General features: G+C 54.7%; 1 protein-coding gene across 6 annotated transcripts in view; it reads right to left on the bottom strand.

Moving 5' to 3' along the window:
• NEXMIF (neurite extension and migration factor) overlaps positions 1-23,491 on the bottom strand; it is a 174,299-nt gene that overhangs the window by 47,172 nt on the left and 103,636 nt on the right. For all 6 annotated transcript variants that reach the window (XM_075435824.1, XM_075435819.1, XM_075435822.1 and 3 more), the window contains exon 2: positions 9,720-9,854. The gene's annotated coding sequence lies outside the window, so the exon portion shown is untranslated. The remainder of the gene's footprint in view (positions 1-9,719; positions 9,855-23,491) is intronic.

Raw genomic sequence — 23,491 nt, 5'->3', positions numbered from 1 at the left:
GACATTGCAAAAAAAAAAAAAAAAAAAACCTGTTGAAGAGACATCACATAAAAAAAAAAATCCCCCGGTGAGATAAAAGCTTCAGCGCCGTCACAGCGTTGCTCCCAGTCCAGCCCTTCCCTGCGGTCTGCTCACGGCCCTGCCACCTCACCCCAAAACCAAATCCTGCTGCCAGCAACGAGGACGGGCTCTGTGGTTTCTGTACTGAGGACGAGCAAAACCTCATGGAATAATCTCCATCCTCTTCCCCAGCTTGGTGCCACATCACTTCTTCAGTAGCAAAGCTTTACCTGGAGACACGCCACAACATCCCCTCTCTCCCCGGTGGCCTTCATCCATGCTTTGGACGAATATTTAAGGAATGGACAGGGAGAGCTAATTTTGGGATAGAACAAAGGGAAACGGCTTTCTGGAACCTGGTTTTGACAAACGAGCAAAAAAATCGCGTTCGATTGTTACGCGTGTCCTGCGATGCAAGCTCAAGGGCTCTGGATCTCCTTGCAGACAAAATGTGCCCCGAACTGCTCCTGCCGGTGTTTGCAGCCCAAGGATAACGCGATGCTCTTTCCACATCACGCTATCTCCATGCCCAAGCACATATGGTCTGGCTAAACAAGAAGCCTTGGAAAGGCTGTCAACAAGACGAGGGGAAGGTGTGCATCTGCGCAGAAACACACGCGTGCCCCAGCGCGGCACAGTGAGCCACGAAAAGGATGCTCGTGCCCAGAATCCCACCAAAACCTGCCCGGGGTCCAGCAGAACCGCGGCGCAGGGCCAGCGACACCGCTGCCGCCGCTTGCCCAAACCCTTCCCCTCGCTCCCTTCAATGAAAACCCATCAGGCTGCTTCCAAGGACTCTCTTGCTAGGGTGTCCAAAGACGATGCTCCCTCTAAATCTGACCAGCGCAGGCTGTCACGGCGCTGTTGCGGCTGCCCTGATTTGTGTGCCCGCTTATGTGTTTGCTTCAAAGTATGCGCTTTATGTTCATCTGTGAAAATCTCCCCCATGGTACTAAAAGCAATGGAATAATCTACTATTTCAACTCGCATCCCTTGGAGAATTCTGTGGTTTAAAAAAAAAAAAAAAAAGAAAAAGAAAAAAAAATGGTTGAATTTGATTAAACCTTTGGAACCTCTCCAATATTTCCAGTTATTCCATCTGTAGAAACACTCTACTGGCACTTGGCACATTTATAGCATTAACTGCCTTCGAAATCAGCAGCAGCTCTGCCTAACAATTTGGCATTTGCACGCTGCCTTGTAAATTACCCACCTTACAGCTCCGGGTACGGGGACAGTCCCCTCCAAAAAAGCCTATTACTGCCTGGCAGAAATTCGTCGGGAAAAAAAACCCTTCTTCAGGGCTCGTCCCTTGACAAAGAGAAGGGGGGAAACGGCATTCGGTGGGCACGGCACGAACACTGCGGCTGATGGTGTTACTATGGCAGTAAAACGAAACCCAACGCGACCAGCTGGTTGCTGTGCCGCGATCGGAGCCCCTGTTCTGCTCCTGACCTTTCTAGAACTCTCCAAAAGGCACTCAGCTATTCAAACCGCGGCCAGGACCCGACGTGCGACGCGAGGTGAAGGTGTCGGCGAAGCGCTCCTCCCGTTGGGCACCGCGGAGGGAACCGTTACGATTCCGCCAGCGAGGATTTGCTGGCTTTTTTTTTTTTTCAGTGCTACCGCACCGCAAAGTCAGGAACCGGGCTCAGAACGGCCGCAGCTCCGAATCGAGCCACAAAGCAGCAGGAAACCACTCAGCGACCTCGGCAGCAATTTGTGCTTTTCTTGGTTGGAAACAAAGAGCAGAGAAGGTCGGCGCGATTACCTCCCCGCTTCCAAGGCGCCTCTCTTCTTTTGTCTACCCGAATTGTTGGAGGCAAAAAGCCTCCCCTTCCCAAACTGCTCCGAGCTCTTGTGAAAACCCCTTTCTCCTGATCTTCAGCCACACCTGACCCGTTCTTCTCACGCCTCCCCATCGGCCCAGCGCAGGGAAATCGCCAAATTCGTGCTCTCCTGCAGAACAGCCTTTGCCCTCGCCCGCGCCTCAGACCTTGCTCTGTGCCATGGAGCTGTGCTCTGCTTCGCCGGTGTTTCCCAGCACGGGTCTGGTCTCCAGACTGTAGGGGAGGAGGGTAAAAAAAGGAAAAAAAAAAAAGGGGGGGGGAGAAAAGGACAATGCAAAAAAAGAAACACGCTGAGTTAACCCCCCTCCTCCTGTCTTTCGCTTCGAAAAGTTGCCTTATGGATTTTTATGCGTATTGTGACCCTGTAGCGTTAGAAATCCAGGGTCACCCAAGGACTTCGAGACGGTCCTTGCGCCGTGCGTTGCGACCGCTTGGAACCTGACAGCAAGACGGAGTTCCGCGCTTTATGCTCCGAAAGGGCTGCCCGCGACAGCGGGGGCTGGACAGGGATGTCCCACATCTCGTTCTGCCGGCAGAGATCCGACACACGGAGATGCACCGCTCCGATCCTGTCCCACCACGAGCAGCAGTAAACCAGCTTACTCCTCCTCATCCTTTTGGAATGGGCGACTTGGTTAATGGTCCCCATGCTAACAGTTTAAAAATGGCATTTTTTGCTGTTCTTCAGTATTCTGTACTCTTCCCTAGACAGGTGCGCTTCTTCTCGTAACTCCAAGGAGGAATGATTTCCCCTGGCCGCTCCAACTGCACAGAGCGACCCGCAGCAGCAAGGACCCACAACCTTCTTCACCTCCACCTGTCCCATCCTACATCCCACCACGGATCGGCAAGATCCCGTGCCACATCCAAGAGCCCGGGGAACCCACAGTTCCCTGGTAAACAGCTCAACCCACCCCTCTGCAAGGGGCTGGCAGGACTTGGTGTCACCAAGGGATGCTGTTGTCCCCGAGCTTGGCAACGTGACCTGGTGCCAGCGCATCCCCCGTGCCTCCAGCCCGGGCTCCGGGTGAGACGCGGGGGCTCTCGTAATGGACCCGCAGTGCTCCGGCGTGCCCCGGCGCAGGGCCTGGAGCAGGAGACGGGCTCGTCACCGGGAAGCGGAGCTGAGCGGAGCTGGATGCTCCCACGGACAGGGCTGCGGGAGCGCGGCAGGCACTGGCCTCCGAGACCACGCAGAAGACAGACGAGTCTCAGCTCTGTGGCTGCTCCGCGCTTGAGGAAAATGTCTGCTCCCTCACACAGACACACAAAAAATCCCTGAAAAAAATAAATAAATACAGCTCTCCCCGCAGCCAGCGATGCATACTAGATGACTGCCTTCTCAACACGAGAGCAAAAGGGCAAACGAATCACATTACACTCCATGAATAAAACCAGAGCCTTAATGCAACAGCGACTTAATGATTTCATTCTCAAAGCACTCGACAGTTTGGCCTCATTTGCGGAGGTGCTGAGCACCCCCCTGAGCCCCACTCCAGCTCATGGGGACGGCAGGCGCTTCGCTCCGCGGGACTCTCCGCCGAGCCCCGTCCGTGCCTGGGAAATTCTCCCCCCATGGCAGCGGCGAAATTAAAAGCCGGCGGCAGGGATGAGCCTGGGCCAAAGACCTCGGATCTCGACCCGCCGCAGCAGGACCCATCCTTGGGAAGCGGGGATTAGAGACCAAGCCCTGCGCTCGTGGGGACACTGGCACCACGAGGCCACCGAGGCGTTCGCCCGGCCGGGCTCTGCGTGTCCCCGCAGCGATGGCAAAGCACGGAGCGGAGGGACGGCAGCGCTAAGCCAGACCCCGCCGTCGCTGCGTGACCGGAGAGGGGCTTCTGCAGCAGACCTCCAGCAACACCAGCGCCCACGCGGACGGAGAACAGGCTCCGCTCGGACCCCATCGGGTGCCAAACGTGCCGCCTCCCCTCCCTGAGCTGTTGGGGATTTAAAACAGCTCCTGTTCCCGCTTTGTTTCGCCAACCTGGCTGTTTTCTTTCCAACCTCCTCCTGCGCTGGCCACGTTCCTCCAAGCGAGCCCCGGCGCCCACGTGCCCGTCAGAGCCAACACGCCGGCGGGGCAGATGGCGTGAGCTGCACCCCGGCCTTAGCACTGTCCTTCTTGTCAGGAATTAATTAAAAAAAAAAAACAAACGACCTTCACTATTTTCCTATGTCTGTTTGGAAATTCTACCCCACGACAAGCTCTCCAAAACACCACCGGTCCTCTGGCAAACAAGAAGAAGTCAAACGCAAACTATTCCCTGCCAAAACCTCTCCCTTCGTTGTAAAGCGCTGTTTATAATTTTATCCCTCAGGCATCTATTATCTCCTAGCCCACATTATTTGTCCAGCTATTGCTGCTTGATTTTCCCCCCTCCAAAAAGTACATACAGACAGAAGCCAATTTCCATCTTGGCATAATTGTTTATGAGAAACAAACAGCTGATTCACCGGGGTCCCAGCAAACGGAGGGGGAATCGGTGCTTCTCCTCTCTTCGCTAGCTTCCCGCAAGAAGCCGGCTGCCGTCACGTGGCCTCTGCCACCGAGCATTGTCACCCCCGCGGCCACTAACGAGCGGGGACCCTCGCTGATCGGGGTGGGGGAGCCACCGGAGCCCCTCGCTCACAAACGCCCGCTGCGGTGGAAAATCAGGGCCTATGCTGAGCATAAACATTCCTCTTTTTTTCTCTTTAAATAAAAGCTGCTGAATTTTAATCAGAGCTTAAAATAAAAAGTCAGAGCCCTGGCTAATGGAATACGCTCATCAAAATGCTTGGACTGCTTCCCTTCTCCCATGTCTGGTAGAATTTGTTCTCGTTGGGTTCGCTGGCTTTTTCCACCAGCGGAGCTTCTGTGGGGTCGGACAGTTTTGGGCAAGATGCTGGCTGCGTAAGCACGCACGGGCCCTTCTCAAGGCACCACGGCCACAGCCCTCGTTCCACGGAGCCGGGGGCCACGCGACTGCCTGTGCTGCAGGGAGCAGCGCGCACCCGCGGACATGGAGGTTTGCAGAGCAGAGCCCAGGAAACTACCTCTGCTTCCCAGGCTACAGCACAAGGAAAGCAAGCTTAGAAGCCCAGATGAAAAAAAAAAAAATGATTGAGGCAATTAAGGGATATTAGCAATTAAGGAATAAGCCCAAGGTCAGGTTGGACGGGGCTCTGAGCAACCTGATTGAGTTGAAGATGTCCTGCTCATGGCAGGGGGTTGGGCTGGATGGCCTCTAAAGGTCCCTTCCAACCCAAAGCATTCTCTGATTTGATGAATATGCAAAATTGCAATACATTATAAAGGCATAGAAGAAGCTAGCCAGAGTTGCTAGCAAAAGCCTAGCGAAAGGCAAGGTGCGGCTGTGTCCCCGCATGCGTGAGCGGGACCACAAGCTGGGGGCTGCTTCGGGGCTGTGCTCCCGCCAGTATTTCCACGTAGAAGTACGTAATTCAGCCTAATTCTGATTTGGGTTAAACATGGGCTGAGCCACTGCCAACACTATTTTCCCTTATTCCCAGCTATTTACGGTAGCGTTGGGGTACTCGGTGCTTGTTGAGTTTGTCACGTCGTGAAGTGCCCAGACGTCCAAGGGCTCCCCAGTGAGCGGGCAGAAGGGGATTTGTGATAACAGAGGGGAAAGAGAAAACACTTCTTAGGGACCACGCAAGAGCCTACACGGCCTCCGCCCCTGGGCGCGGGGCAGAGCATCTCCCACCGTCGATTCCGTCCCGGCAGCCCGTCTGAGCTGGGAGGCCCTTGGGAACAGAGCCTACGCCGGACACGGGGACGGCAGCAGGGCTCTTCCCCCCGACTCCTCACGTCAGCCGCCGCGCCCAACGCAAGAGGCATTTGCTCTGCTCCTCCTTCATTTTCCCACTTTACTCACGCTTCTGACAAAAGGCATCGCTAACTTTTCCCTTCCTGTCACTTGCCCTAGCTTTAGATGCTCAATTAAAAAAATGAAAAAGCTCCCGAAGCAGTTGCAAGCCTCGGTGCTTTGCACCACTCTTGTCTTGTCCAGTGGGTGTTACCGCAGCAAACAGCAATTGCACGCAGCGGCCGAACGGCGATGAGTCAGGAAGGCAGAGAGGCGTGAAAACAAAATGAATGGAAAGGCAATAAACCCGCAATATTTCACCACTGTTACGGAGCTCCTGGATAACCTCCATCCATCAGCGTTATCGGTGCCAGCGAGCGCACTGGAGCTGTACTTACAGTACGTTAGTGACTGTGGCAGAGAGGAGGCTGCGGCCAAGCCGGTGCATCGCTGTGCCATGGGCTGAGGCCACCACGAGCCGTGGTAAGGGCACTGGCCACCCACCATCTCCAGCACCTCAGCACCTGAGGGAGCTGGGCTTGTTCAGCCTGGAGAAGAGAAGGCTGAGAGGGGACCTTCGAAATGCCTCTAAATATCTGCAGGGTGGGGGTCAGGAGGACGGGGCCAGACTCTGTTCAGTGGTGCCCAGTGACAGGACAAGGGGCAATGGGCACAAACTGAAGCAGAGGAAGCTCCAGCTGAACCCAAGGAAGAACTTCTTCCCTCTGAGGGTGACGGAGCCCTGGCCCAGGCTGCCCAGGGAGGCTGTGGAGTCTCCTTCTCTGGAGATATTCCAGCCCCGCCTGGACGCGGTGCTGTGCAGCCTGCTCTGGGTGACCCTGCTTGGGCAGGGGGTTGGGCTGGGTGACCCACAGAGGTCCCTGCCAACCCCGACCATTCTGGGATTCTGTGATCCTCCTCCAGGACAAAGAGAAAAACACTCAAGTTTTTACCAGCGTGAGGCAGAGGAGAAAACCAACGGGGCAATCGCAGGCAGCGCAGTGCCCTGGCCCAGAAACGGGATCGACGATGGATGCGCGTGCTGAAACGCTGCCCTGCTCGGGGACCCTGTCTGTGACGGAGGATGAAGGCTCACGCATCTCTGGTGCGACTCCAGCAGCAAGCCAGGTGTACTGCTTAAGGATCAGAAACCTGAGAAATACGTTTAGAAAGGAAAGTCGTTCGCTGTAAAAAGCTGGAGAACAATTCAAGGAATCGAATCAGAAACAGGAGACCCTTTTCCAGTCACCCCCAAACAGCACCAGTGCCCCTTCACTCCCCAGTTCTCACGCAGGCACAGAGCGTAGCAGGTCCTCTTTGGGGTAACGATGGGCAACCCCCCCTTTCTCGATATCTACAAAGAGATTATAAAAAAATCGCTAGGAAACGGAAGACGGGGCCTGCCTCAATCCTCTATTTTCCGGAGCACCACGTACAAAATACCCTGCCAGTCCGCTTTTAGAAACCAGCCCTTGGTTTTCACTCCCACGCAGATCGATGTCGAGAGCTGCCCACAGCTCCTGCCCAGCCCTCGCACCCCACCGCCGGGCTCTGCCTGCGAGTCAGGCTCCTGGCATCGCACCGCGAGCTGGCGTCCCCCGAAACAGCGGGCTCGGAGTCCCCCTCGCCAGGGCATGGCTTTGGACACGGCTTGGGGCCCGCTGCCCGGGCTGCGAACGCAAATCACCGCTCCCTCCCCGAAAAGAAACTGATTCCCCGTTAGCGCTGCAGAAAACTCCGGCAGCCAGCGAGAAGAAAGCTTTTTAAAGAGACATAAAAACAGGATTTTTGTATTGAAACACACGCCACAGATGGTGTAGCAGACGAGGATTAATGCATGAATCATATTTCTTAAATGATACAATCTTTCTTTTCACTTCCCTACTTTCCCTTTTTGACTCAGAAGCAGGGATTTAAGATGCCCTTCCCAGATATGAATTTTGCATGAACAAACATTGCAAGGGGGGGGGGAGCAGCAATAAAACAGAAAACCCAGATGTTGAAAGCTAAGTTCTCAAACGTAAGCGAATGCATATCCCGTCCGTCTGCGGAAGAACATGTGCGGCAGTGCGATGTACGCAGGCACAGACCTGGGACCGGGGCGGGAAAACGCGTTCCCTAACATTTGGAGATTGCTAATGCTTCAGCATTCAGGGTTCTGAATTTCACAAACGCCGATTTTCTGTCTCCTCTCTCATTCACCAGCCTTGCAGCACAAGAAAAGCCTCAAGACAAACCTTTCCACCGAGAGGCCCTCCTCGCGCTGCCGTTGGGGTTTGTCCCTCCTCCAGCCCCATCAACGCTCTCCTTCGGAAAAATCCTGGCGCAGACAAAGCCCGGGTTGCTCTCCAGGAAAAGCTCGGGAAGCCCACGAGACCAAGGGGACTGCAGAGAGCAGCAGCAAGCCACAACACCCCGCATCACGCAGACACAGAACCACACAGCATGGTTTGGGTTGGAAGAGACCTTACAGATCATCTGGTTCCAACCCCCCTGCCAGGGCAGGGACCCCTTCCACCAGCCCAGGCTGCTCAGAGCCCCGTCCAGCCTGGCCTCTCTTCTCTCTGCATGCGAGATGAGTTAGATGGGGTATACGGGCAGTCCATGGAAAACTGAGAAATGAGTCCATCCCCATTCCTTGACGCTCCCGACAGTCTTTGCACGCTCCTTTACTCACCAGCGGTCAGGCCTCACGCAGCCTGCGCAAGGCATACAACAGGCCGACTTTGCCAGGTATTGCCCAAATCACAGAATCACAGAATGTTTGGGGTTGGAAGGGACCTCTGTGGGTCACCCAGTCCAATCCCCTGCCCAAGCAAGGTCACCCACAGCAGGCTGCACAGCACCGCGTCCAGGCGGGTCTTGAATATCTCCAGAGAAGGAGACTCCACAGCCTCCCTGGGCAGCCTGGACCAGGGCTCCGTCACCCTCAGAGGGAAGAAGTTCTTCCTCATGTTCAGCTGGAACTTCCTCTGCTTCAGTTTGTGCCCGTTGTCCCTTGTCCTGTCGCTGGGCACCACTGGAAAGAGTTTGGCCCCATCCTCCTGACACCCACCCTTGAGATACTTGTAAGCATATATTAGGTCCCCTCTCAGCCTTCTCTTCTCCAGGCTGAACAAGCCCAGCTCCCTCAGCCTCTCCTCCTAGGAGAGATGCTCCAGTCCCCTCATCATCCTCGTAGCCCTCCGCTGGACACTTTCCAGCAGCTCCTCATCTTTCTTGAACTGGGGAGCCCAGAACTGGACACAGTGCTCCAGATGGGGCCTCACCAGGGCAGAGTAGAGGGGCAGGAGAACCTCCCTCAACCTGCTGGCTACACTCCTCCTAATGCACCCCAGGATCCCATTGGCTTTCTTGGCAGCCAGGGCACACTGCTGGCTCATGGTCAACCTGTCGTCCACCAGCACACCTCCTGCTCGAGTTCTGATGGGCTCAGCCACTGCCACAGCCTTTTCTGTCCTCACGTGCAGTTGTGCCCCCTTCTCACCCACTCAGAAAGCTCCTACCAGGATCATCTCACTCACTGCCTTAATCACGGCTAACGGTCTCCTGTACCCATCCCTTCACACAGTTCAAACAGATCAACTGTAGCTCGCTCCTGCAGCTGAGGAACGCTTTAAGCAGAAAAAAAAAAGAGTAGGGAATGACCAAAGGGCTCTTCCACGCCAGGAGATGCCAAACTCCCAGCTCCTCCTCAACTGGGAAGCTCCTTCCGAGCAGCCAAAGCCAGGCGAAGCCCGCGACCACGCAGGTCGAACCGGGGCGAGAAGAAATAGCACCGATGTTCAGAAGTGCGAGCGGGCTGCGGTGCTGGATGTGCCGAAGGTGCCGCTGTACCGTCCTTTTGTCACCAAGTCAGCGCTTCAGTCACTCCGTCCGCTTCGCGCGAAAAGCTGCCGCGCGTATGCTTCTGTGCGCAGCCGGACACACGCTATTGTGGCTTTAGACACAAAGCTTCGTGTTAGAAGAAGGATGGGAAAAAAACACGACTTACCCTTCAATTATTTCAACCTTTCCCTGCTTTGTGCGTGACGTGGGCTTCTCTTTTGGTTCCTATTTCCAGGTTTGGTCTTTGGGTAGGTGAATGGAGGAGAAGAATGAAAGGAGTTGTGTTTGATGACGATGGAGACTGCAAAATAAAGAGAAGCACTTTAGTGCAGAACAGTCCTCTCCACACACACGTATCAGGTTAAATTAAATTAAATTAGTGACACCTACATAAACGCTTCCTACTGTTTTTATGCACACACACAAATAGCGCAACTGTCAAGGAGAACGCAGCTGTCAGCGATATGGCAGGGGAGAAGGAAAAAAAACCCACAGCAATTTCTAAAATGGAAGGGGGGAAAAAAAAAACCCCAATCCAGCATGAGAACCGGCACCTGAAGAGCGGGGACGGGGCTTCCGCTGGTGGGCAGGAGGGCAGGCAGAAGCTGACACGGGTCGAGGCCACGCGGGAGCACCCGGCAAGGGCTCGAGCAGAGGCGAGCGCGGGAGGAGCAAAACCGCAGCAACGGAACCCGCCAAATGCTCGTTTGCGCCCCGAAATACTCGCGAAAGCGAGGAAGGAGCCGAGAGTTTCGGGAAACGCAACCCACCCGTCCCCTGTAACAACGGAAGGATTCCGAGCCCAGGAAGGAATTCGTCATTCGGTCACCGTACCAGCGCGTTACCTCCCAAAAAAACAGCTTCATCCCCCGCCATCTGCTTTAAGGGCAGAATTTCCGCAAAGTGGTTTTTCCCTGTGTCGTAGCCGCGTAAACACACAAACCAACCCTTTGGCCTCCCGCCGTCCCGGGGCATGCAGCCGTGCGGAGGAGGGCTCCGTGCCTCTGACACCGTGCCAAGGTCGAAGCCCTGCCACCCCGCTGACTCCCACCCCTCTCCCCGCTCCCGGGCAGACCCTCGGAGGCTGCCAACCCACCGGGTCAAGAGCCTTCAAAACATCATTGCATTGCAAGCGATGGAAAAAAAGAACAAAGACGAGAGGAACAGACTCGGACTCTCCCAGCTTCCAGACACGACCAGCGTGTCCAGCACCGTGAGGCCCAGCCCGAACACTGAAAGCACCCCCAAAAAAAGCACTTTCACAAAATTGCTTAGAGGATGCCACGCCTGCTAGCGGAAAAAAAACCCCACTCTGAGTCAAGGACCGTCCTTCTCTGGTTGGAAAAGCACAAAGGTCACTGCAGGCAGTGTATAAAACCACACGCTAACACTGAAGAGGTATAAACACAACACTAAACAACACTTTTTATAGCCAGCTTCGTATTTAACACTTGCCCAGTGGCCTTTGATAACACCTTTAACAAAGGCAGGGAGCGTTCCACTGCTGTTTAGCAGAATGGGCTGAGCAAAGCGCGAGAGAATAAACCTGCTCAAGGCATCGAGGGCCGAGTCAGAGACACAAAGCCAGGTCTCCTCACCCAGCTCCTCCGCCGCCGACCGCCCTGCGAGGCTGCTGTGTGGAAACAGCAACGCTGTCGTTAGCCCTAAGCAATGCAGACTCATTAACATTGATTTTAGGGCTATCAAATATATTTTTAAACACTTGAAGAAATCATCTGGAGGAAGCGCTAAAGCTCTGAGCGTATTTTCAGTATGCCCCAGCTTTCCCGGAGACATTTCAGACCTCCCGGCAAGACGCAGACCGTCTCGGAGGCCGCAGCGCGGGCAGGTCCCGCCACCCAACCCAGAAACGCGGCACGTGCCAACTCCCCGCTCCTTCCGTAAGAGGTAAATCTGAAAATGCCATTGATTTGAGTTACTCGGGGAGGGCAGAAACCCAAAACTATCCTTCCCCACATGCTTTTAACGTGTGGGGGTGTTCACACACGAACAGGGCTCGGAAGCAGAGGAACCCGACGCCTGCAGGACACCTCCCCGAGGAGGACGCAGCAGAAACCCCTGCCAGCACGCCCGGCTCCTGCCAGGACAGCCTCCACGGAGCCCACGGTCAGCACACGGGTCCCGGCCAGGCTGCACCCCATCCCAAAAGCCAACGGACACAAACCACGTCTGCAACCTCCAATTAACCCAGCGGAGTACGAGCACAGTGGGGGAGGGGCAAGGCGGCCTCTCCCCATCCCCGGGCAGCGCGGGCAGCAGCCCTCACCGCCCCCGTGAGCTGTCAGGACGGGGTTTGAGGGGTTGGTGGAGAGGAGCAGCAGCTGGCTATAGGGTTTCCAGTGGTATCCATAAGCACACCCAGGGAAAACCAGTGCGGGAGGATGCCGAGCCACGGGGGCTGCAGACAGATGCAAGACGGAGAACAGAAACCAGAGGTACGCACCAACACGCGGAGCACAGTGCCCTATTTTTACCAAACCCAAAAGCATCAGGAGTACAGGGGACGCGTTTTATCTCAGGTACACGCATCACACTCCGGTTTTCCATAGGACCCAGCCAGCCTTGGGCCACCTCGGACAAAATAAAATGGGAGGAGGCGAGGAGGGAGAAGAAATGGTTCTCTTCATCGTCAGCAAAGCCGTTGCGTGGTTCGCATTCTGCAGGCTCCCCGTGGCTTCAGAGCAGTCTTTGATCAGTGTTTTGGTGGGGGAAAGGAAGAACCAAGGCAATTTCTGCCGTTCCGGAGCGGGTTCAACGCACGCCGGCTGCCATCGGCCATCCCAGCCAGGAGACCCAGGACCGATGGCGCAGGCACGGGCCGTCCGGCTGCGGCACCTCGCGACGGAGCCGGAGGAGCCGATGCTCCAACATCTGCAGCCACGCATCTTCTCCCCAGCGCAGAGACGGAGGGACGCGCTCTGGAGCTCAGCCACGGTGGTCCCTGGCACGGCGCAGATGGCCCGGGTTTGGTTCCCCGGCGCTGAACGCAATCTGCAAGCAAGCTACAGCAGACACCAAGTTCAAAGTCAAAATGAACATTTGTTCTCCAACAAAACACATTGCAAATGATCCTTAACAAATTTTAACTGTTGGTACAGTCGGATCAGAGCGCGGTAGCGTGTATCATACCCTGTTGTTATCGCAAGCTCTGTGCTGCGAAACATGTGAGCAGCAATGCAGAGAGCTCTGTATTTTGTATTTCGCTATAAATTACAGAGCAGCGTAACGGAGCCGAAGAGGCAGCTCCGCTCTTCCCTGCGTCGCTCCCTTCACGTTTTTAAGCCCACTGAATTTCTTCCCATTTAGGTGGCTTTCTTTTGCTTCCTTGCCGCACGAAATTGTTCCGCGTTCGCCAAGCGGCGAAGGCAAATAAATAATCACGCAAGTTCCCGGCGCCAACCCCGCGCGCTGTTCTGTAAAGCGGGGGGGGAGCGGCAGATAGAGACAACTCAGAGGCAACCTGAGGTCTGGTATTCTGTGTCAGCCCGACACACAGGGGAAATAACCCTTTAATCCAGTGCAGTGTATTTCATTTACTGTAGTGTTATCCAGTTCGAAGACGTTATGAAAGGAATCCCCAGAGAGACTTAAGGCTTCAAAACCAGCCCGAGTTTGAACTTAATTCCACCGTTGCAAAAGGCTGTAGCCGTGGAAGATGACCTTTTCCATACCTTGCATGCCAGGAGCCATTCTGCCTCATAATGTCACGCCAAATTAGAATATTCTCTTTTTGTTTTACTCGGGATTTTGTTTTGTCTTTTCTTTTTAATTAAAAGCATCTGTCACTAGTAATGAAACTGGGAGGGAAAAAAAAAAAGGAAAAATCAGTAACACAAACAGATTAAAAACGGCGACATCAAGAGAGATGGGGAGAGCCGAAAAGGCGGGTAATTAACAGCGGGACTTTCACCTCCATGTCACCTCATCACCAGGTCAGCACCGAACGGGCATCGGTGCCGTCCCCTTGCTGCTCCTCGCCCAGCTGAAACAAGGGGATGCTCTTGCCCCGCCGGCCTCTCCCCAAACGCATCCCCTTGCTGGCTTGGGTGCTCTCTCATCTCTTCTCAGATAGGAAAGGAGAGGGATAAAATACCTTTAACGTGCAGATCTCAGAGTTGTTCAGGTCTTGTCAAGGTTACCCCGAATAAAACTTCAGATATATTTTACAAAAAGACCATAAATCCACATTAGTGAAACCGAAGCTGGTGGAGCTCCCGGTGAGGGCAGGGATGAGGGGTGCGGTCTGATCTTCAACCAGCTGCCGGAGCGTCCGTGACCAGGGGGTATTTTTCAGCAATCCTGCAGGAAGCTTGGTAAACAAGTTATTAGAGAACTGCCTTAACCGGGACTGCCGTGTTCGTCCCGTCCACGGACTTCACTATTTTGAGGTGAATCGTAAAAGGCCGGTTTTCACTCGCTGCATCTCACAATTCGGATTGTGAATGTCATTAAATGTAAATTTATATTTTCCAAAAAGATGGTTCCCCCACAAAATCCCAAATTAATTACAAAGCGTCTTCATGATGTGAAATCACTTCGCCTGTTAAAGCCGTACAAACAGCTTTACTGTATCATTAACAGCTAGAAACGTTCAGTCAGCACAGTTGAAAAAACTGTAAACTGGGTATGTCAAGGATGCGCTGCTTTCTACTTGCACTATTTTTTTAATGTCTTATTTCATGGTAGATAAGTGAAAAATCTTTTTACCTGACTTAGTGAGAGGCTCATTTACTCATGCAAATTTAAAACCGAGTGTCATAATACAATGAAATTATAAAAACATATCACAAAGCAGTTAGCGAGTCACTAAATTTAGCTCCTAATGGAGTTCAGCCTGCCTTCGACGGTTGTCTGTTAATGGGAAGAGCTCCAGCGCTCGGTAAACACCGGAGCACAGTCTGGAAACCAGCACTGCGCCCGGGCTTTCTGCGGAAGCCCTTAGGGGTTACAGCCTTCCACGCCTTGAGCCAAGGGGAACGCGAAGTTTGATCCCAGCCAAGGCTTGGAGCATAAAATAAATCACAGAATGGTCGGGGTTGGAAGGGACGCTCTCTGCACGAGGGCTGGGTTCTGCCGAGCCGCTTTGCGAACTCCGGTACCAGCGCGGACCCTGGGTGATTTGCAGGCTAGATACTTCACATGCGCAGGGTTTTCTAAATCCCTATGAAATATTACAGCTGGCATAGTGAAGTGCTGACTTTGTGGGCTGGAAGATACTCAGTAACTTCAGGGGTGGGCGCTGAGGCCGGGTAGATCCGAGTAACGAAGAAAAACCAGTGCCTCTGAAAGACCGGCAGCCAAGCAGGCGCCGAGGCAGGAGCAGGATCCTGCCTTACAACGTGCTCTTCGTTACTCGCCGATCGTCCGAGGACAGCACTGACCCACAGTCTTTATTCTCAGAAAAGGTCCCTTCTTCCAGGAGTAAAGCTGAGACGACGAAAGGGTTAGAAGAGAAGGAGAAGGGAGGGCTCAGGTTGAGACACGACCAGACAGATCTCCAATATTCACTAAACCCAAAGCACCCATTCGGCGCAGTGGGGAAAAGGTGCCTCTGCAGAGAAATTCACCTAAGATACAGGGAGGGGTCTTCCTCCAGATGACAATGTCCACACCCCTGCCCATCGGAGCGGGCCCGGGGTTGGGTCCCAGCCCCGGGAACCCCCAGCTCACCGGCGGGGCGGCTGCAGCAGAAGCTGCAGGCGGGCAGGGAGCAAACTGCCCTGTGCGACGAAAGGCAGAAACACGGGGTCCCTGTGCTCTCCGACCCGGCAGAAAATTGGGAAGATGAGACCCTGCAGCGAGAAGAGGTAAGGGAACCAACGGAGAAACATCAAATTGTATTAAGGGCTGTGTTAAAGGTTTACAATGCAGCCTCCAGACAAGTCCCTCGATATCCCTGAACCCTTATCGATCCACAGGTCAAACCAGAAACAACAAATCTCCATTTCAGAAAACATCACTTGTTGTGACACAAAAAAACCTGCCCCGTCCCCACACACAGGTAAATACAGAGACCTTTCCACAGGAGAGAACAGCCTGCCGCAGAGCTCCACGGTAACCGCAGAACCGCTGGCCTGTCCCCGTCCCGTACAACCCAAAGGAATTAGGGAGATGTCCTACATAAATGCTTTAATTAATTTGTGACATCTTGCACCCTTCCTGGAGGCGTGCCACATCGCAATTCTTGCTCCCTTCGACTGCCACCGTTCTCAATCTTATTTTTATCCCGAGTTAAGATGTGAATCAGGATTTGCAAAAGACAAAACAACACGCTGCCACCATCCAGCATGCCAATTCAACGACAAGATATCCTGGAAATATAATAGGGACCTAATATATACTTACAAATATCTGCAGGGTGGGGGTCAGGAGGATGGGGCCAGACTGTTTTCAGTGGTGCCCAGCGACAGGACAAGGGACAACGAGCACAAACTGAAGCAGAGGAAGTTCCAGCTGAACACGAGGAAGAACTTCTTCCCTCTGAGGGTGACGGAGCCCTGGCCCAGGCTGCCCAGGGAGGTTGTGGAGTCTCCTTCTCTGGAGATATTCCAGCCCCGCCTGGACGCGGTCCTGTGCAGCCTGCTGTGGGTGACCCTGCTTGGGCAGGGGGTTGGACTGGGTGACCCACAGAGGTCCCTTCCAACCCCGACCATTCTGGGATTCTGTGATTCTGAAATTAAAATGAAATGCTGTGTCTATGAAAGGAAGCAGACAGCTTCCTCGGAAACAACGAAAAAGCCCCTACAGCAGGAACACGACTGTGGCAGTCCCAAACAGGAGCCGACGCAGCTACACAGCTTCCTGCCACCCTCCGCATCTGCATAGCGGAGGTCTTCCTCAAATCCCGTATGTTTCTGCACATTTATCATCAAGATTTATTGAAGTTGATTCCATAAATTTCATTTAGTTGTTCGCCGCTGCTATTTGTTTCCAAGGCAACAAATGCACTTTGCCCAAGCTGCGCGGTAAATCACGATTGTTCGGGATTTGGGGGGTCTCTGCCCCTCACGCCGCGGCCGCACCTCCCAACACAAACAGCAGCACCGGCTCGGCGGCCGTCGGAATTGGCAACAGATTTGGTGAGCATTCGTGATTAAAAAAATGAAAAAATAATCCATGCTCTGGAAGAAAACTGCCAAGCGAAGCGGGCAGACAGCGGGCTGCCGGCGGGGAGACCGGCTCCAGGCAAAGCCCCCGCTCCCGTCTCATTTACACCTCGGATGGCTGGGGGCTGAGAAATCCATTCGCGGGTTCCGGAGGAGTCGGAAGGCTCTTTCTGCCAAAAAAACAACGGTCAGAAAGTCATCTCCTCGTTGCGGCCATTGCAAAAGGGACAACTACAGTGGCAATGGTGAAAAGGAAGAGCGGAGGGTTTACAAACAGGGCGCAGGCGCCCAAATCTCGCCCCTGGGTAGCACCCAACGGCTCCGTGGGCACGGGGAGCACGTGCCCGAGGCACAGAACACTTGCAGGCAACCTTGGAAGAGTTCAACTCGGACTGGGAAAAACTCACGGTCTAAATCGGGGTAGCATAGCGTTGTTAGTGCAATTTTCATAGAGAAGAAGCTCCTGGAGAGAGCCCAGCGGAGGGCTACAAGGATGAGGAGGGGACTGGAGCATCTCTCCTCCGAGGAAAGGCTGAGGGAGCTGGGCTTGTTCAGCCTGGAGAAGAGAAGGCTGAGAGGGGACCTTAGAAATGCCTCTAAATATCTGCAGGGTGGGGGTCAGGAGGATGGGGCCAGACTCTTTTCAGTGGTGCCCAGCGACAGGACAAGGGGCAGCAGGCACAAACGGAAGCAGAGGAAGCTCCAGCTGAACCCGAGGAAGAACTTCTTCCCTCTGAGGGTGATGGAGCCCTGGCCCAGGCTGCCCAGGGAGGCTGTGGAGTCTCCTTCTCTGGAGATATTCCAGCCCTGCCTGGCCGCGGTGCTGTGCAGCCTGCTCTGGGTGACCCTGCTTGGGCAGGGGGTTGGGCTGGGTGACCCACAGAGGTCCCTGCCAACCCCGACCATTCTGTGATAACATTCTGTGATAACCCTGCGCACTGACGTGGAGGAAGCGCTACGGCCCAATTTCGCGCTATTGGGAAAGTGGTGTCACAGCCATCCCGTCGCCTGCCGAAAAGGCCCAGGAGCACCTCACCCTCCGCACCACGGAGCTGCAGCACGTGTCGGGGTACGGACCCACCGTGTCCAACACGGGATCGCTAAAACACCTTTGCAAAACCAAGGGTAGTAAACGAAGCGACCACAACTGCGGGAAGACAAAAACCCAACGGAAGAGACAGAGCTAAAACCCGCTCTGCACTCCCAGAGACTCCTCCGGGGGAAAGCCTGGCGCAAAAAGCCATTACTCCAGCATTTCTAAAAACAAACCCAAGCTCGTAGGCGATGCCGGTATTTTAATGGGACACGACGGTTGTTCAGAAAGACAACGCCGTTAGTTTTAAGCAAACATCCATGGCTGCAAAACCGCCGTCCAAGAGGCAGCCGACAAACTCCGCACGCTGCTGCTGGCCAGTGTAGACCCAACTGGAAACTTCACCGTGCGAATCCAGGAAACCCACACCCCGCTCCCAACCCCAGCCACCACACAACCGCAGAGGAGTCAGCCTCGGTTTCTCCAGCGCACGGGAAGCCACAATCCTTTCCCTTTTTCCCTTTATTTTCAAAAAATCGCTCCCAAACCCCTTCGCTGGCCATCACGTTCCCCGATTCACATGTTATTCCCAGCGTGATCAGCAAAGACAGCATCCCCAATGACAAAAGCCACCAGTTTTGCCGCTTTCAGCCTCCGAAATGTTCAAAGATTGCTCTCTACGTGCAAGTCCACATTTAATGGGAATAAAGAATTTGCCGTAGCAGGCTGGATCGCTGATGCAGCACGCCAAGCGTGCGACCTCCGGCAGGGTGGCTGGGTCCGGTGCTCCTGGAAACAATAAAATCACCTTACGCCGCTCCCGATCAACGGCACGACGCAGGAAACGGGCGAAAAACTTACTCCTGACCCTCGGCGTGACGAGCCAGCCCCTTCAGCACTAGGAACTGATTGCTCTTATTAACGCCGCTATCATCGGGCATATTCATCCCCTTCACTGCAACGACGGGCATCCGCGATGCAAACCTGGCTATCACAGCCAGGACACTGGCACGACGGAAGGACAGACGAGCTGAAGCAGCATCACCTGCAGCCGGGTGGCAGGGAAGAGGAGCCTTCTCGCTGTCCTGCTGCGAAGATGGAGCCCAGCGGCAGCGTGCCGGGCAGCAGCGACGTCCCAGGCAGCGCCCGGGTGCAGTCGCCGTCACGGGCGGGGATGCTGCCCGGGGTTAACAACAGCCGCTAAACACAACCTCATTTCTCCGATCACAGCAAATGAAATCCACCCCGCGAATGCCATCATCTCTTCCAACAAGAGACCAAGGTACCGTGGCGCTGCCCATCAGGGACCCAAGTGACAACCCCTGCTATTAACTGTCCCCATCACGGGAGCGCTCCAGTGCTTCAGCCTCACCCCTTCACTCACCACTGCGGTCTCCACTGTTCACGCGAGCGTGAAAAATAACACATTCTAATGGCAGCTTCTTATTTTCTACTATAATAAATGAAAAGCAACACAGAGGTCGGAGTCCACGAATCGCCCTGGTCTTTTCGGTGTTGGAAACGCACAGTCCAGCACTTGGGTGATGGCCGGAGAACCTCCCCACGCCACTGGAAACATCTACTGCTAAGAACGTTCTCCAGCGGCAGCACAAAGCAGGGAGAGGGTATAAATAGCCTTGGAGGAGGGTGTATAAATAGCTATAGGTAACATTCGTGTGCTATAAAAATCCTCCATTTTTGGCCCAGCTTTCCTTTCCCAGTGCTTTGCTCGTGCTTTGGAGACCGGCTTCCCCTTCCCTTCCAGCCGGCACGGCGGGGAGAGGGCAGGGACTCCTCCGAATCCCCTCTTACACCCTTGGAAGAACGGCATGCCACAGAATTTCCCTTGCCAGCTGTTTAAAAGAGATCCTAGCAAGGCCGATGGGACCAAAAATTGGATATTTTAGGCTAGATCCTTCCGAGGGTTACAGGCGTGGGGCAGCTAGGGGCTGGAGGGCGGCTGCGATTTCATACGCCTTCCTTCGGCGTAAGACCCAAGCAACTGGGCGCACGTGCATCTCACGTTCGTGGTCTCTCTCCGAAATCCACACGATCCGCCCTCTGACTCGCGAGCTGGCAGCCTCCGAGCCGGGTGAAAACACACGGCGGAGCGCAGCCGGAGCGTGCGCATGTGACACAGGCATCTGTATATCACGCCATCCCGCTGCCTCCCGCCCTCCCTCCCCCGGTCCATTCTTACCAACCAGCAGAGGATAAAAACACTCTTAAAAAGACCTGATTTTCCTCCCCGGCTATTTGTTGGCAGCGCAGCTCCCCGCTCGGAGAGGGGATTTCACCCAGCGCCAGTCGCAGCGCCAGCATCCCCGCAGATGCTCCGTCCCTCGCAACGCTTCCCCCCTGGTTCTCCCCAAGCCGAAGCGGCGTCCCAGCACATCGGTCCAGCCGCAATCTCGCCTCGCATCCCCCCCAAAACCCCTAACGAGGGCACGGCGAGGCCAGGGCGGGAGCGCTGTGTCCCCCTCCTCTCCATGCCGCGCTGGGGAGCGGGGCTGTGGAACACGGCTCGGCGATGAGCGCTGGCAAAGCTCGCTTACCCCCCGGCGAGCAGCTCCCCGTGGCGTGCAGGTGGCTCCTTTGATTTCTGATGATTTGTCAGCCTTGCTGCTGGCTGGCAGCGCGCCTAGGCCAAGCTTCGCAGCGAGCGGGTCACCCCACCAAGCAGCCTCTCCGCACGGTCTCCCAGAGCTTGTGAACCCACGGAATGGGAACGCAGAAGCCCGCGCCCGCGGGTGCCCCGGATTGCCCTGCGATGGATGGGACCCGCAGCCCCAGCTGCCCTCCCAGCGATGGGACCTCGCCGGTGCTTATCGAACGCTGCCCGAGCAAAAACCTCGCACGGCAAGGAAAGCTTCAGACCAGAGCTATTCGAAAAATTCCTGCTGAAAAAAACTTGTGTTGAAAAACACTTCTTCATCAAGGCCAAAATGTTGTGTGGGAATATACTGGTTTTAGCAGAAACCTCACCAGGAATCGTCTCGTAAACCCAAGATGCCCAGAGCAGCTCACAGCATCATCTCCCAGCCACGGAGACCCAGGTCCAAGTCCCCACTGTGCCCAGCTCCAACCAAGCGTCCTCTCCCATGTCGCTCCGGGGCACAGCGCATGGAGCAAAACCAGTGGAGCAAAACCATCCGGGGCTGCTCAGCACCAAAAACCGGCACAAGCGTACAGAATCCCAGAATCCCAGAATGGTCGGGGTTGGAAGGGACCTCTGTGGGTCACCCAGTCCAACCCCCTGCCCAAGCAGGGTCACCCAGAGCAGGCTGCACAGCACCGCGTCCAGGCGGGTCTGGAATATCTCCAGAGAAGGAGACTCCACAGCCTCCCTGGGCAGCCTGGGCCAGGGCTCTGTCACCCTCAGAGGGAAGAAGTTCTTCCTCGTGTTCAGCTGGAGCTTCCTCTGCTTCAGTTTGTGCCCGTTGCCCCTTGTCCTGTTGCTGGGCACCACTGAAAGAGTCTGGCCCCATACGGACAAGCCACCACCGAGCGGCAAACCACCAGTCAGAGCAGCTACGCCGGTCCCATGCTCCGAAACCGGGAAAGCTGGCGAGCAGAAGACTCGGCTGCGGAATCGCAGCGGTCTCCAGCTTACCTCCAGGCAGCTGGGTGGTTTGGCCTTGTTTTACTTTGCACAAACCCTGCTTTAATTCCCGTGGCGTTTCGGGCGCACGCGTGTCTCTGAACCCGGGTCTGGCCCTTCTGCTGAAGCTCTGCACACGTGAGAGCGTCTGTGCACAGCGAGGACTATTCGCATTTGTGGGAGAACGATGGAGCTAACTCAGAGCTTTGGCGAGATGAAAGGAAAAACCTTAATTAAAATAAGTTTTTAAACCCGTCAAGATTTTTTCTTTATCTTCTTCAGATGAGCAGCCATGCTAAGACGACGCTCTGAATCTAAATGCACTGCTTCTCCTCAGACGTCGTGGGCTTTGCACACAAAGCCCTTAAGACACCAAAACCCACGCCAACCTAATAAAATAAAAATGGGGCGAAAGTACATCTGACAGTAACCAAAATGACACAGACTTCCTCCAAAAATGCCCTTATTTTGTACAAATAAGGAGAGGAGCAACTTGACTGCGCAGCTCTGGGCTGGGCTCCAGGCACAAGTCCTCATCCTTGGCCGAGGGAACCTCGTCCCAGGGCAAAAGTAGGGGTGGGAATAAGGATGCATTTCCACGGCAGGCTGATTTTTAAATTCCCAAATACGAGCCGCTGAAGTTCTTTGCGTGGTTGCAACTCTCCAGTTCATCCCAGCAGAGGTGGAGTAACGAGTGATCAATGGCGTGTGAGAAATGCAATTTATCACCACAGTTCCCCAACCCGCGACTTCACTCTCACCACCGCTGTCCATAAACCCCAGGCACCCACCAGCACCTTCTGCAGAGAGCTTTCTTCGAGCAACAGCTGAGGAGTTACGCCAACGGTCTCACACAAATGCGTTTTTACCATGAAGAAAAAGCACAGAGAGGAAGAGAGGAAGAACTCCTTCCCTGTGAGAATGACGGAGCCCTGGCCCGGGCTGCCCAGGGAGGCTGTGGAGTCTCCTTCTCTGGAGATATTCCAGACCCGCCTGGACGCGGTGCTGCGCAGCCTGGTCTGGGTGACCCACAGAGGTCCCTTCCAACCCCGACCATTCTGGGATTCTGTAATCAAGTTGTTCCAGGGGCGGTTCAGGTTAGATGTTAGGATAAAATTTCTTTACTGAAAGAGTGGTTGGGCATTGGACCAGGCTGCCCAGGGCAGTGGTGCAGTCCCCATACCTGGAGGGGTTCAAAACCCGTGTGGATGTGGCACTTCAGGACATGGTTTAGCAGGCACGGTGGTGTCGGGTTGATGGTTGGACTTGATGATCTTAGAGGTCTCTTCCAACCTTGATGACTGTCTGATTCCACGACTCTGTTCTATGACTGAACCAAGGGGAAAGCGGTCCTGCTTGGAGGTTTCTCCAGCAACCCCAGTCCTTACCTTCCAGCCAACCGACCGCCCCCCCGCCCCAGAGCATGGCGGGGGCCTGGGCCCGCTCGCCGCCCTCGCAGCCCCCCAAGGCCACCTTCGCAGCCGACGCAGCCTGGCTGGTGGCGGCCAACAGCAAGGCGGGGAGGAGGGAACGCGGCGTTTCTGAGCAAACAGCGCCGTTTGGCAGGCTTTCGCTCGCCGCCCCCGGCCCACAGCAGTCCAAGCGGGTGGATTATCCGTGTCGCCTACCTGGTACCGCGAGCTGGATATCGAGTTTGCTTGAAGAAAAAGAACCACCAAATCAATTTCTTGGGAGGATAAACTTGCAGCTAAAGGGGAAAAACTACAATTACACTTTTCAGCCATGAAAAGTAAATCAGATGGTGCTGAAATCCCAGCAGAAAACACAGATTAATTAAAGTCTGCACTTTCTAAATCTGTTATTCAACTAAACACAGCTGTTAAAAAAATGATGCCTTTGCTGTAATTTTCATGTACATTCATACCACTGAAATACAGTGAAAAACATTATCAAGTGCATTTGCTTAGCTGCTGAAGTTGTGCAGGAGAAGAAAGCACGCATATATGTTTAATTATGCCGAGGACTGTTTTCTTTAAAAGAAGAAATTTTACCTGGGAGCTCAAATGCTGCCTCTAATGAAGGGATGGAATTTATCACAATAAGTAAATGAACAGGCATCGCCCCGGCCGGGCAGGAGCGCAGGGTGCTGGCTCCTCCCGCGTCGCCGGTCCGTGCCCGCGGCAGGCACCATCCATCAGCCAGAGCCCGGCACTCCT

The sequence above is a fragment of the Opisthocomus hoazin genome, chromosome 14 (genome assembly GCF_030867145.1).
Source record: "Opisthocomus hoazin isolate bOpiHoa1 chromosome 14, bOpiHoa1.hap1, whole genome shotgun sequence".
NCBI classification, from domain to species: domain Eukaryota; kingdom Metazoa; phylum Chordata; class Aves; order Opisthocomiformes; family Opisthocomidae; genus Opisthocomus; species Opisthocomus hoazin.
The sequence above is the reverse complement of the archived record's forward strand: the minus strand, read 5'-3'. Positions and strand labels throughout refer to the sequence as shown.